Source organism: Topomyia yanbarensis, chromosome 1 (genome assembly GCF_030247195.1).
Source record: "Topomyia yanbarensis strain Yona2022 chromosome 1, ASM3024719v1, whole genome shotgun sequence".
Taxonomy (NCBI): domain Eukaryota; kingdom Metazoa; phylum Arthropoda; class Insecta; order Diptera; family Culicidae; genus Topomyia; species Topomyia yanbarensis.
The window spans coordinates 113,511,307-113,525,391 of NC_080670.1; the positions used below are offsets into that span (position 1 = coordinate 113,511,307).

Below are 14,085 nucleotides of genomic sequence, written 5' to 3' on the forward strand. Positions count from 1 at the left end.
ACACCGACAATTGGCGGAGAAAATCATGTTAATTTATATTGGGTTCCAGAACATTGTGGAGCTCCAGGGAACGAAAAAGCCGATGAGCTAGCAAGAATAGGGTCTACCACTAATTTTATCGGCCCATAACCATTCTGTGGAGTCTCATCGAGTGCCCTCAAAATGGAATTAAAAAAGTGGGAAATCACAGCTATAAACAACAATTGTAGTACCATACCTGGACTACGACAATCAAAGAAATTTATCTCACCCAACGAGAAAAAAAAGCCTGGAGGTAATAAACTTAATACGAAGTGGTGTGGTTAACTGGGAAGAGTGTGTATCTCAATAACGACAATCACACAAAATAAGACTACTGGGCGCAGTGGTTCGTCTCCAACAAAAAAAACCCGTCCAGGTGGTAATAATTTCAAAAAAATCGCCAAAGGCTTTTAAGAACCGATTCTGACACAGTAGAGACAAACTGAAAACGCAATTTTTCATCATTTTCCTTCTAGTTTCCGAAAAACAATATGCGGACTAAGCATATTTAAATTGTTTGATTATGTAGAACAGTGTTATTTTTTATGAATAGCTAGAAATAGCTAGAAATGTCAAACACAAACTTAAATAACATATACCCCATTTGCCGTAACTATATATTTTCTTCGACAAAAATGCGCCCCTATATTCGGCTCAACTATTAGAAGTGTTTACCATACTTTTAAAATTTTGGCGGTACCCAGTTTTAAAGAAAAACTAACGAAAAACACGACAAATTGCACTTTTTACTAAGTTTTAATGGCTTTGTCGCTCTTAAAATCCTAGAATTGCACAAACTAAGTAGCCAAACTTCTCTATTTGGATCTCCAGAAAAATAAAACAATAGTGAAAAAATCTAATATAGTTCGGAAGTACTTCAACATGCATGACTTTGAAATATTACCCAAAATCGGCACATTTTCCAAAAAATTGAAAGTCGCCACCAGTAAGGAGCGTCTTAACAAATTAACTCCGAAGAAGAAAGTGATCCTAATACCCTAACCTTTTAATTAGGAATTAAGCCCGAAGACTTTTTAACATGATGTCATTTTGCGATACCCTAGCAAACAGCTGTCGTAAAAATAACGGCAATTTACGTGCAACGAATAAGATATTGTATGCTGCCATTATGACACGTAAAAGGTTGAATTGCCTCTTTTTTGCAAGATAAGTTAATATTTATGAGTCCAAAACGCAGTACAAGGCTACACCAATCAGTAGCTTATTAATTCAATGTTCACATAATAATTCCACAATTGAACAATATTAATTCAAATTCAAAATTGAGTGAGTGACAATGAATCTAAGGAGGCGCCTCGACGAAAACTTATTCTGCGGTTTACATCGTAGCTCAAAACCTACTGACCAATAATTTTGAAATTTGTTTTTTCTTTACATCATTCTTCAGGAAATGGTGGAAGCTATTTATTTTTTCTCGATTTTTGAATTTTTCGTGCCATTATGAAGCCAAATAGCCGATTTTTTTTGTGTATTTGTGAAAATAATAATTTTGTAAAACGCTCCTGCGGCAGGCTGCGAAATTATGTGAAGACAAACTATGCGGAATTTGAGTTAACTTGTACACCGAGTTTTTTGAGGTGTACCCTGAAGATTCACTACCACTCTCCCCATTTTCAATATTTTGCAATGAACATTAAGAAAATATTGTTCAAATGTTGCATTATTATATGGAAATGGACTGAATAGACAAACATTTTCTGTATCGTCACAAAAAATAAGAATAATTCACCGATAATTCCTTACGTCCCTACCCCCTTAAGGTGTTTGCGGTAGAAATGATTTGACTTTCATATACCGATGGTCATAAAAACTTTTAGAAACCCACCAATGAAAACAAATGACCGCCATGATCTAAAGTTTTGATGGCCCGAACAAGGTGATGTAGTGTTGTAGATGTGGTAATTTTAGTGAATACTGCTACAAGGACCGGCAAATATGTTGTATGAATATATTTCCACCAGAAATGTAATAGTAATATTGGAAAAGAGCAATTCCACGGACATATGTCCGAAAATCTTTAAAATCGTGACCATCTTAGATTCCGATGAAACTTTACACGTTTCACCGGCATGGAAGACTAAACATTTTCCACAGTCAATAAGGTTATTTAGAAGCAAGAGCAGTTTTTCAAAAGGGCGTAAACGTTTCTACGTGCAGCAATTTCAAATATCTATTGTTCGATTTCTGTATATTATACAGCAAAACTATCTGAGAACGAATTACAGAGAATGAATATTTCTATATGAAAAAAATATGCACTGGAAAAAATGTTATGTCATTTGTTAGAAAAATCAAAATTTATGTTAAAAATTTAAATTGCAAACACACCCATTTTTTATTTTTTTTATATTTCGTCAACAAAAACCTAAAGAGAAAAGAAACATTTTGAATGTGATTGCATGATGGAGAACTTATCGGTAAAAAAGTTTTTCTAACAATAACATTATACGTGTTTTTAAATGTCATACTAACTGATATACAAAACTGAAATTCTAGTACAGAATATAATTCTAAGTATCATTTTAAATCAAAATGCATTTAATAAAAATCTTCCAAAATTCGATAGTTGCCGAGATATTTGGAATTTTGCTCCAACAAAAACAAATATATCGTGCAATTATGCCCTTTTTAAGTGTATTTAAATCATGGAGAAACTTTCAATAAAAAGTTTTCCTAACAACGACTTTTGACATATTTTTATAATTCATACTATTTGCAGTCAAAAATGCAATTTTATATTTAAATATGATTCTAAATGCCATTTAAAATCAAAATGCTCATAACAAATATTTTCTGAAATGTAGTAGTTCTCGAGATATTTTAAATTTTGATTTAACAATACAATTCTTTTATTTTATTACGACCTTTTCGGAAGTTATTGGCGTTTCTCCATCAACATAAATAGGTTTTTCAAAAGTCCCGTAAAATTTCCTGTAACTTTCCCTTTTATATCAAGGCGATATTATATACCATTTGAAAGCTACATGAAAACAACCAAAATATGATTTCACTATATAGTTGAACCTATAGGGTCTATAGGTATGGTTGAATAATATTTTAACTGTTTTCGTATAACTTTCAAATAGTTTACAATATCGCCTTGATGTCAAAAAGAAAGTTACAGCAAACTTTATGGGCCATTTGCATTTTTGACTGCAAATAGAATGAATTTTAAAAGTATGTCAAAAGTCGTTGTTAGGAAAACTTTTTTATTGAAAGTTTCTCCATGATCCAAATACACTGAAAAAGTTTTTTTACGTCTGCAAAACGATAAATATTAGATTTTTAACGTTTTACGATAGGGTAATGCGAATAACTTTTTTTTTCCAATTTGTTTATTTGATAAGGCACGTGTGCGTTAGCTTAAAGGTGCCATTTTTTCATTGTTTTACATTTTGAATTTCTTAAAACTAGGGGGTTACACATTTCAATATTATTTTGTTTTATATAATGAAACTAAAAAAAAAACTTTACAGCTAACTTATACATATAAAAAATGGTAAAATATAATATTCGTATGATTTGGGGGACGGTTCATTTTGTGTGTTCTTTGTATAGTAATTCACTTTATGATTTTTGGAAGGGAGATTGTAGGAGAAATTAATTATTAAGTAAGCGGAACATTTTACAAGCTTATTAACTAGAAATAACTAGAAAGAGTGGTTCAAGATTAGGGGGAATTAATTAGGGCTATTTTAAAGTAGTGGTACTGTTGGGCATTTCTTAACGAGATTAAATATTGATCAACTAAAACTAAGCACATAAGTTTTGGGAATATATTCAAGGGGAGAAGGGGGTGAAGTCATACATCTGTGTATCAGAGGCATGGGAGGGAGGGTGGACAAGGCCGAAGGGGGGGGGGGGGGGTGAGATAAAAACTTTCAGTTTCCGGCATCAGGAATTAACGGCCAGGATTACAGATTCGAACGGATTGATCAACTAACACTAGAAGATAGGGGGACACATAAGTTTTGGGAAGATATTCAAAGGGAGAAGGGGTGAAGTCATACATCTGTGTATCAGAGACATGGGAGAGCGGGTGGACAAGGCTGAACGGGTCGAATAACTTTTGAAAAGGGCATAATTACAGGAATTATTTGTTCTTGATGGAGCAAAATGCCAAATATCTTGACAACTATCGCATTTTGGAAGATTTTTGTTAAGTGCATTTTGATTTAAAATGATATTTAGAATTATATTCTGTAATAAAATTTCAGTTTTGTATATCAAATAGTACGACATTTCAAAACATGTATAGTTATTGTTAGAAAAACTTTTTTCCGATAAGTTCTCCATCATGCAATCCCATTCAAAATGTTTCTTTTCTATTTAGGTTTTTGTTGGCAAAATATAAAAAAAATTAAAAATTGCGTTTTTGCCAATTCAATTTTTTAACATAAATTTATTTTTGTGAAAAATGACACAACAATTTTTTCAGTGTATATTTTTTTATACAGAAGCATTTATTCCCTGTAACTCGTTCTCTGATAATTTTGCTGTATAAAATAAAGAAATCGAACTAAAAATAATTGAAATTAATGCACGTAGAAACGTCTATGCCCTTTTGAAGAATTGCTCTTGTATCAAAATATTGCAATTGGCAGAGAAAATCATGGAGATTCATAAATCGAACAAAACTGCAAAGTTTAGTTCGAATCGACGATGGTGATGTTTTGCGGTCGGCCGGTTTCTCATGGAATCCCTCAAAACCATTTCTCACTGGTCATTTATTTCATTTAAAACTACAACTGGCATCGGGTTGAAGTTGCACTATAGGGGAAACCGGGACTAGTTTGCAGTAGGATTAAGTAGGTGGTACTCTTCGGGTTATGTGAAACCTGTTCTCCAATGTGTTTGTGCTACATTCCATTTCGTGTTGTAGATGCTCTAGGTGTTATTCAATTTTTGAAATTCCATTTGTGAAAAAAGTAAAGGTTTATGTACAGGACACGACCACGATGTCATTACATGCGTTTTTTTTTATATCTGCCTATGTTATATCGCCGTGGACGTGCCTTGCACACAAACCTTTAATTTTTTTTAAAGATGATCAAGATGTTGTGATAGGACTCCTAAGTCAATTTTATTTTTACATTTTATTGCTATATATTGATTGAATTTCTACATATATACCCACCGCCGACTAGCCCCAGTGCTGAAGTAAACGGGGGAGGTTTTTACGTCGAATATTTATATCCATACATACGATTTAGTTCATCAAACTCTAGACTAAAATTCTAAGATGTTGTCACGGGTCTGCTACTTTATACAATACGTTTGTATATTTTGCATTTCATTTACAAAAAAATGGTGCAGCCTTTACTGAGATAAATTGTGTAATACTTTTTATATAATAGAGGTAAGCATTATTTTATTTGTTTTGGGCAGCATTTCGTAAGATAACATATCTTCAACAATCGCGTATTTGTCGATAGAACAGCATGGTTACAACACTCTTGTTTTTCGAGCTGGGCTCCCCAACTTAGCTTGTCCTTTAATTTATAAAATGTTTTAGAATCGCCATCGAAAATAACTGGAGTCATTTTTATTTCATCTTCCTTAAAGACACTTTCAAATCCTTCAACGATTATATCAGCTTCCATCGCTCCAGATGGACCGCTAAAATTTCGGTAACAGGTGTGTGGTGTATCGCGGCCAGTTTTTGACTCCTTTGTGCAAATTGCACAATGCTTGTTGCGCACTCCTCCGTACAAAATCAAACCTGTCTCATCTCCAACGATTGGAGCACAGCCGGATGCAGCGTTGTACTTAGTCCCATATGACCGGCTGCTGTATCCACCATCAGCGGAAACTGTAACAAGTGGATATCCATCCTTATCAATTCTTCCTTGTTCGATGGCCTTCTCTTTTTCCGCCTCTCTGGCCCGACAGAATGATTCATTAAGCATTGTTTCCAGCGGATCATCAATCATAGGTTCTAACTTGTAAAAAGTTGATTCGGCCATCATACGTATATCCATGGACGACAAGAAGCTCGACGTCGACGTGAACGTTTGACCGCTCACAAGTGTGCCAAACACAACGTTCTTTGCAAGTTGTTGTTTTTTGGTTGGATCGGAGTAATATCCAACAAATTTTTGCGAACATCCTGCGCATCCGAAAACAATTCTGTCTACCATTGGTTCAGCAGATGGAGATTCAGATAGTGGATACAGTTCACAATTTTGACATTCCTGTGAATGCTTTGCAGCAATTTTCCATGCCCAAGCCAAAAAATAGTCGGGTTCTATAATTCTATATCCTTGCAGCGACTGCCAATGCTGATGTTTTGCTTTTGCCAGATTATGCACGCGTCGTACATTTCTCGACGCAGTTCTACAATATTTATTACTTTATACATAAATACATACATGGTTTCTACGGAACACACTGTATATATCATAAAAGGCATATCGGGGCAGGTTGAAACGGTAGTATTTTGGAAGTAGGGAAACATGGGGAGACTTGACCAAGCGTAAAATTCTATTTTCGGCTATGGCGTCTTCTATTCGATTCTTAATTTTTTTTCAAAAATATGTTTATACTTGTTTCGATCCCTTAAGGTAATTTTAAAAGTTTGGAGTGAAAAATCCTTTCCTTGCAGAAAAAATTACGTGATTGATAAATTTGCATTAAATTATGTAATTTTTTATCAAACTTTGTATTGACATATCTACTCGACTACTAATTACTATTAATTATCTAATATACCAGCTTAATCCTTGTGAAGCAGTGAAATGATTTAACATAAACTGAAACATTGGAATAGTTATTACTAGAATTTGCATGATATTGAACGCAATAACTAATGTTGGGGAGACTTGACCAAGTAGCGATCAGCTGAAGAAAGATACAAAATTCTTGATATTTATTATGCTTTGGTATCTACTGTTAATGTTAATCACGCCATAAAAAAATCCCACCCCAAACATAAGTCTTTATATTTTAATATTTGTAAACAAGGTTAGCAACAGTAGGACTGATTTCGTGACGTGTGAACATGCAATGCAAGCAATACAGTTAATCCTTAAAAAGAAATGCATTAAAAAATCAAAATTTATCAAGTGCAACTCTTTTATATTTTTTGGTGCTACCTAAGGATCTCGATAATAGGAAAAAAATAATTGCAGTATGTTTTATGCCATTATTTTTTGTTATGATTTTTCAAAATTTTCTTGGTCAAGTCTCCCCACGCCTTGGTCAAGTCTCCCCGCAATGGGGAGACTTGACTAGCAAAAACGATCACAGAAAAACTTTGGTAACTTTTCAAAAATTAAATTAAAAATTCTGCAAAAATCATGAAGACGCGCAATAGCTTTGCGCATTATATCTGAATGAATTTTGAGGGATTTTTTAGGCTTTTTAGAGATTTATGCAGTTTTAGCTGAAAACCTGGTCAAGTCTCCCCATGTTACCCTACATTATAATAATTATGTGATTATTTAATATTCCTTGGTTTTTTAGAATTCTTAATAAACTGCAAAAAGTTTTATGTAGGTACAATGGTGTGACGCTCCAAAAATCTAGGTGTATGCATGAACTATTGAATTGTGTAACCACGAAGAAAAAAAACTTGTTTAATCCACCTTGCGGTGCAATTGTGCCTTTCTCAATCATGAACACGAGAATTTTATCGTTGTTCAGATTCATTAAAAGTTTTCAAATGTATAAATTTCATTTTTAAAGCATCAGGATACAAGTATCAGGATCCAAGACAATAATAATCAATTCAAGCACTGGAACATGGCCAACAAATTAGACATTTTTGATTTCTTGGCATTCAAAATGTTTGTTTAAGGGAACTCAGGCTTTCTTTCCAAATTACTCCGCATTCCAACTTATCCCAATGAACCTTCTATGATATAAATACATTTTTGCGGTATTGGAATTGTGTTCATCATAAAATCAATCAAGATGCCCCAAACTGACTGAAGTGTTATATGCGAAATAGTTGTATTTTTCATGTTTTATTTTTGGTTTTGTATATTTGACACGACTAAATGCTATGATAACGTGCGTCGTGGATCTTACTTTTTGCAATATGCTAGATCTGTAGATATTGTAGGCGTTTTAAAATTAGCATAAGATGATTGTGAGTGAGGTTTTCCGTAGTGTAGTATCTCATTGCATAATTGGAACGAATCTACTCTGACTGCGTGACCAGCGTTAAACAGTTATGTGTCCAACAAAAAAACACATTTAACAGGCCAACGAGGGTACCCGGATATCCACAAATTGAAATGCTCATAACTATGGCTTCCTTTAACCGATTTGGACACTTTTGGATTATGCTATATTTCACCCTAAGGAGGAAAATTTGGTAAAACCAAAATTTCTCACTAGGGTGAAAATTTGTTGGTAAAAACCAGTCTTTGCACAGGAGGGCACAAATCCTTATTTCATACTATGTTGCGTTTCGGCTTCGCCTCATCAGAAACCGACACTAACACATTGTCGGAATAGATTAGCGCCGGCTTGACGCAAATCCCTTAAAACTAAAACACACTATGTGTTTCAATCAAACGACTGATCAAACGTGATGTCCCGTTCGAGCAGAAGTTCTGTTTATGCCGATGAGACACAAGTGAAGCCGAAACTTGTCTTGGCTTAGCAGGTCTATGCGAAAGCACTATGCTATATTTCACCCTAAGGAGGAAAATTTGGGCGTCAAGCCGGCGCTAATCTATTCCGACAATGTGTTAGTGTCGGTTTCTGATGAGGCGAAGCCGAAACGCAACATAGTATGAAATAAGGATTTGTGCCCTCCTGTACAAAGACTGGTTTTTACCAACAAATTTTCACCCTAGTGAGAAATTTTGGTTTTACCAAATTTTCCTCCTTAGGGTGAAATATAGCATAGTGCTTTCGCATAGGCCTGCTAAGCCAAGACAAGTTTCGGCTTCACTTGTGTCTCATCGGCATAAACAGAACTTCTGCTCGAACGGGACATCACGTTTGATCAGTCGTTTGATTGAAACACATAGTGTGTTTTAGTTTTAAGGGATTTGCGTCAAGCCGGCGCTAATCTATTCCGACAATGTGTTAGTGTCGGTTTCTGATGAGGCGAAGCCGAAACGCAACACACTTTTGGATGTTTTGGATTCAGGAACTCGTCTACTTTTTAATTCTGTACAATAGAACTAGAATAATGGATCTGGTTTTTGGTAATCTGGATTTTCCGGAGTAATGTTCCAGTACTAGGATATGATTTGCAAATTTTAATAATGTCCTAGAAATATGAGTATCAAAACTCTTCAAATTGTCTCGGAAGTCTGTTTTTTATTGTTACGGGACCCTATGGCAATTTGAAAAATGGAATTGGAATGGAATGACCACTCACGGCCCCACGGGAACCTGCTCCGGAAAGTCCGTTCCGGGGTCAAATCACCAAATGGTTCCAAAACCACGAGATGCAGCCTACTGATGCGATTCCAAGAATTTTGATACCCATATTGCTAGTATTCCATTGAAGTTCGCAAATAGTACCCCAGCACTGGAACCTGCTTCCGGAAACTTGGATTCCCGGGAACCGAATGAAGTAACCCGACTCATTTTTACCAAGTCCAAAAGTGGATTAGTTCCTGAATCCGAAACGGCCAAAGGTATCGAAATCGGTTGGATATTACCTTAGTTATGGGCATTTTAGTTTTGTGGGTACCCGGGTACCCACGTCGGCCTGTTACAAGAGCCCCTCCTCACTCCCACCCTTACTATATCAACAATATTATTAACCCAAAAGCTTGACTTAGTGAAGTTCTAAGATGTCACAAAATTTCAATTTTCAGCTATGGATAAAACATAGGAATTTAATTAATTGAAACTTAAAAAGGTACCCGGGTACCGCGTCGGACACACAACGGTTAATGTTCCATTTTTAGTTGATCTGTACAAACTGGTTACGTATAAAAAGATTGGTATGATAGGGGCTTATCAGCTGTGACCTTATCTTGACATGATTTTTTTAATCACAATGTCAGAGGCGAGAGGAGATAAATTATGTAAGTGCTCAGAGTTTCTCACAACTTTGTAGAGTTTGAGCAAAAAAATGCAAAAATAAAACAGAAATTATTAAACATATTAAACCGAAAAATACCATTTGGGGGACGTTGTAATACATGCAATTCCTCTCAAATGTATCACAATTTTTTATGTCTTGGTTGATTTTATGATCAGCAATTTTTTTAAATGAGTATATTTAATATAGCTTTACCTACGAGAAGAGCCAGGCACAGAACCAGTATTGAGAGCATCTATGAGATTACAATATTGAAAAAAGCTATATTTCGTAATAGTTTTTCACGTGGGGGAGTGGGAATAGATGAACTACTTTTTAGGAGCGGGGAAGTGGATTCGATTTTATTTTTTCGGCATATTTTTTCAATTTGTTTTGCTTACACAGAGAGTGTTAGAATATTTATTCTGTTTCCGTATAATTAATGCAACATCTGAACAATATTTACTTAAATTTTTATTGCCAAGCATTTAAATTTGAGAGAATACCATTGTTTCTTCGGAGGTGCCGCAAAAACTGTTTGTCGGTGTACATTATAACTTAACATATACTGCATCAATCGTTTTGAAGTTGTGCAGTGATTATCCACATACATCTCTAGGCTGATGTTCTTTTTTTGATTTGTGAATTTTCCATACCATTGTAATGCGAAATATTCGTTTTCCGCTAAAAAACGGCATGCTGTTGTAAAAATAAGTATAATTTTATTTAAACCTCTCGTAGTAACTTGGGGAATGCACAGTGGCTCAAAACAGTGTTTTGAGGTATTTAATTCGTTGAAGTCAAAATTTTTCATATTAGCGATTTTACATAATCTACAATGTTTGTGTGTGTAAAAAGCGCCATCTTTTGGTAACATTGTTGTTTTAAAAAATTGATCATAGTAGGCTATAAAAAAATTAACTTTTGAACCGAAAGAGATAGCGCTTGGCCGTCTTCGACAAAGTTGTAGAGGAGAGTATTTTCATAAATTTTGCAGAAGACAAGTTTTCCCTGTCACTCACAGTTATTGAGTTATAAGATATTTTCTATGATGAAGTCCTACTATTCTTATTTTTACTTATAACTTATTTGTTTCTGATTTTTCGCGTTAACAATGTTCGAAGGTATTTTTTATCATTACAAAACACACAACTTTTTCCAAGAAACAAAATAGCTGTGAATGCTGTGTAAAGACTTATGGCTAATTTTGATTTTATTTTAACCTGTTTTTGAACCCGTGTACCTATCCTATCGGCAAAAACTGTAATTATACTATCAATTATTCTAATAGGACTGGGTTTCACATACCAGACCAAGGCAAAACCGTTTGTCCATAATCACCCGTTCAGAAGTTATACCTGTTGAAAGCTGTATGTCTGGACTTCTTGAAGTCGCGCGTATGGCTCACTGAACGAGTAGGCGCTGGTGTTCAAAGACGCTTTCGCTTGTTTTTCTGAGTGGCGCGCACTCTGTGTACCAGCGCGTCTGCTGGAAGTTTAACACCGATATTGAATGATTGTCTAACGGGTGATCTACTTTTCCAGTTAATCGAATGAATTTTAGTTTCTGGATATTTTAGAAGAGGTAAAAGATACACTTTTTCCATATAATCACAAAATTAACCAGCTGAATGTTTTAAAATATTTCATACCGCGGTGAATGCAGCAATTTTGTGCATCTTCTTTATCCTAAAGCTAACATTCATACGGTAACCCGGATGGGAACGAAATTGTGCATTACCCGTTAGAACATCATGCAATATCGATGTTAACCTTCCAGCAGACGCGCTAGTACACAGAGTGCGCGCCACTCAGAAAAACAAGCGAAAGCGTCTTTGAACACCAGCGCCTACTCGTTCAGTGAGCCATACACGCGACTTCAAGAGGTCCAGACATACAGCTTTCAACAGGGTATAACTACTGAACGGGTAATTATGGACCAACGGTTTCGCCTTCGTTTTGTATGTGAAACTCAGTCCTGTTAGAATAATTGATAGTATAATTACAGTATTTGCCGATAGGAAAGTTACACGGGTTCAAAAACATGTTAAAATAAAATCAAAATCAGCCATAAGTCTTTACACAGCATTCACAGCTGTTTTGTTTTTTGGAAAAAGTTGTGTGTTTTGTAATGATAAAAATACCTTCGAACATTGTTACCGCGAAAAATCAGAAACAAAAAAGTTATAAGTAAAAATAAGAGTTGTAGGACTTCATCATAGAAAATATCTTATAACTCAATAACTGTGAGTGACAGAGACAACTTGTCTTCTGCAAAATTTATGAAAATACTCTTCTCTACAACTTTGTCGAAGACGGCCAAGCGCTATCTCTTTCGGTTCAAAAGTTGAATTTTTTATAGCCTACTATGATCAATTTTTTAAAACAACAATATTGCCAAAAGATGGCGCTTTTTACACACACACAAACATTGTAGATTATGTAAAATCGCTAATATGAACAGTTTTGACTTCAATGAATTAAGTACCCCAAAATGCTGTTTTGAGCCACTGTGGAATGATGTGAAGTAGGACTACGCAAAAGTTCAAAACGATTGGTTCAGTAGATTTAGAATTATGCTGCACACCACGTTTTTTGAGGTGCCTCCGGAGAAGCACTATCACATGCCCATTTGTTTTGCGCTGAAAATTTTGTTTAAATGTTGCATTACTGCATGAACCTACAAACCATTGTTTGTATTGCCAATTTTTCAAACATGAAAACTCTTGTGAGTAAACTAGAGTTATCGGAAAAAGCTCATATTTGACAAATGGTATGTAAAGCTAATTACCGTTTAACAGTGTTCCGAAAAAATGTCAGAATTGTTGCCGGTCTAATACACACACACACACACACATATATATATATATATATATATATATATATATATATATATATATATATATATATATATATATATATATATATATATATATATATATATATATATATATATATATATATATATATATATATATATATATATATATATATATATATATATATATATATATATATATATATATATATATATATATATATATATATATATATATATATATATATATATATATATATGTATGAGTCGATAGAGCTAAATTATGCTAACCTGAGTCAGTAGTAATATTGGATTCCCAACTTTCTTCTGCAGTTTCACATAGTGAACGCTGGTTCTCAAATGACCTTTCTTCTGCAGTTTCACATAGTGAATGCATGTTCTCAAACGATTCTGAAATAGACAGTAAATTACGGTACAGGAGAATGAGAACACTTTTTGGCACTTTTCAAAGTTTCTTATTAAATTTTAGGGCTGTCCATTACTCTTTCTTGGTATATTAATTACTATTCACACACGGCAAACATGACTAGCGCCGAATCTAAGAGTAATCTAGGGAATATTCCATGTTTTAAGGCTCAAGAAATCTTACCTGTGCCAACAAAAGTATAGTCCTCGGTAGAGGTATTGTATTCTTCTGCACTTTCACAAACCGCATTCTCGCAATCGATGAGGTCTGAAATGTATGGTAAATGATGTGATTGCATAATGGGTATAACACCTTTCAGATACTAAGAACCCCGTTTTATGCTCAGATCAAAGTTTTTGTGATTCTCAGTGTTTGAAGCACAAGCGCATTCTCTACAAGCTGAGTATCCTAAATCCAACAATTTATAGCCAGTATATCTTATTTACCTCTAGTTTCTGCAACTCTTGCAATTTTCTTTTGCGATTCCCTTTCGTCTGCAATTTTTTTATTCGCTATTTTTCTTTTAGTTTTAAATCCCATCGTATCGCTTATCTGGACAAATAATCTAAATAGAGAGTGGTATATACTCGCCTTCTGTTCACTAATTGAACTCTAGTATAGTAGCTACAATGTTGAAAGTTCAAACGATTGAGAAAAACAAGAGTAGTAGAAACATGTCAAATGGTCTAAGTGCAAATGAGAGCTCTTTGTTTACTTTCTCTTTCGCTAGATATAATTGAGCAGAATTTAAGGTTCAACTAAAATGTTTTACAAAGTCTGACAAATGTAGTTGTTCCCATGGCGT

The 14,085-nt window shown here is 34.5% G+C and overlaps 1 long non-coding RNA gene across 1 annotated transcript; it reads right to left on the reverse strand.

The window, feature by feature from the left end:
* Positions 1-13,143: 13,143 nt before the first annotated feature.
* LOC131679399 (uncharacterized) lies at positions 13,144-13,820 on the reverse strand. The gene is made up of 3 exons (XR_009303833.1): positions 13,727-13,820; positions 13,464-13,547; positions 13,144-13,264 (listed from the first exon to the last, which is right to left on the reverse strand). It is a non-coding gene; the product is annotated as an uncharacterized LOC131679399 (long non-coding RNA).
* Positions 13,821-14,085: the final 265 nt, after the last annotated feature.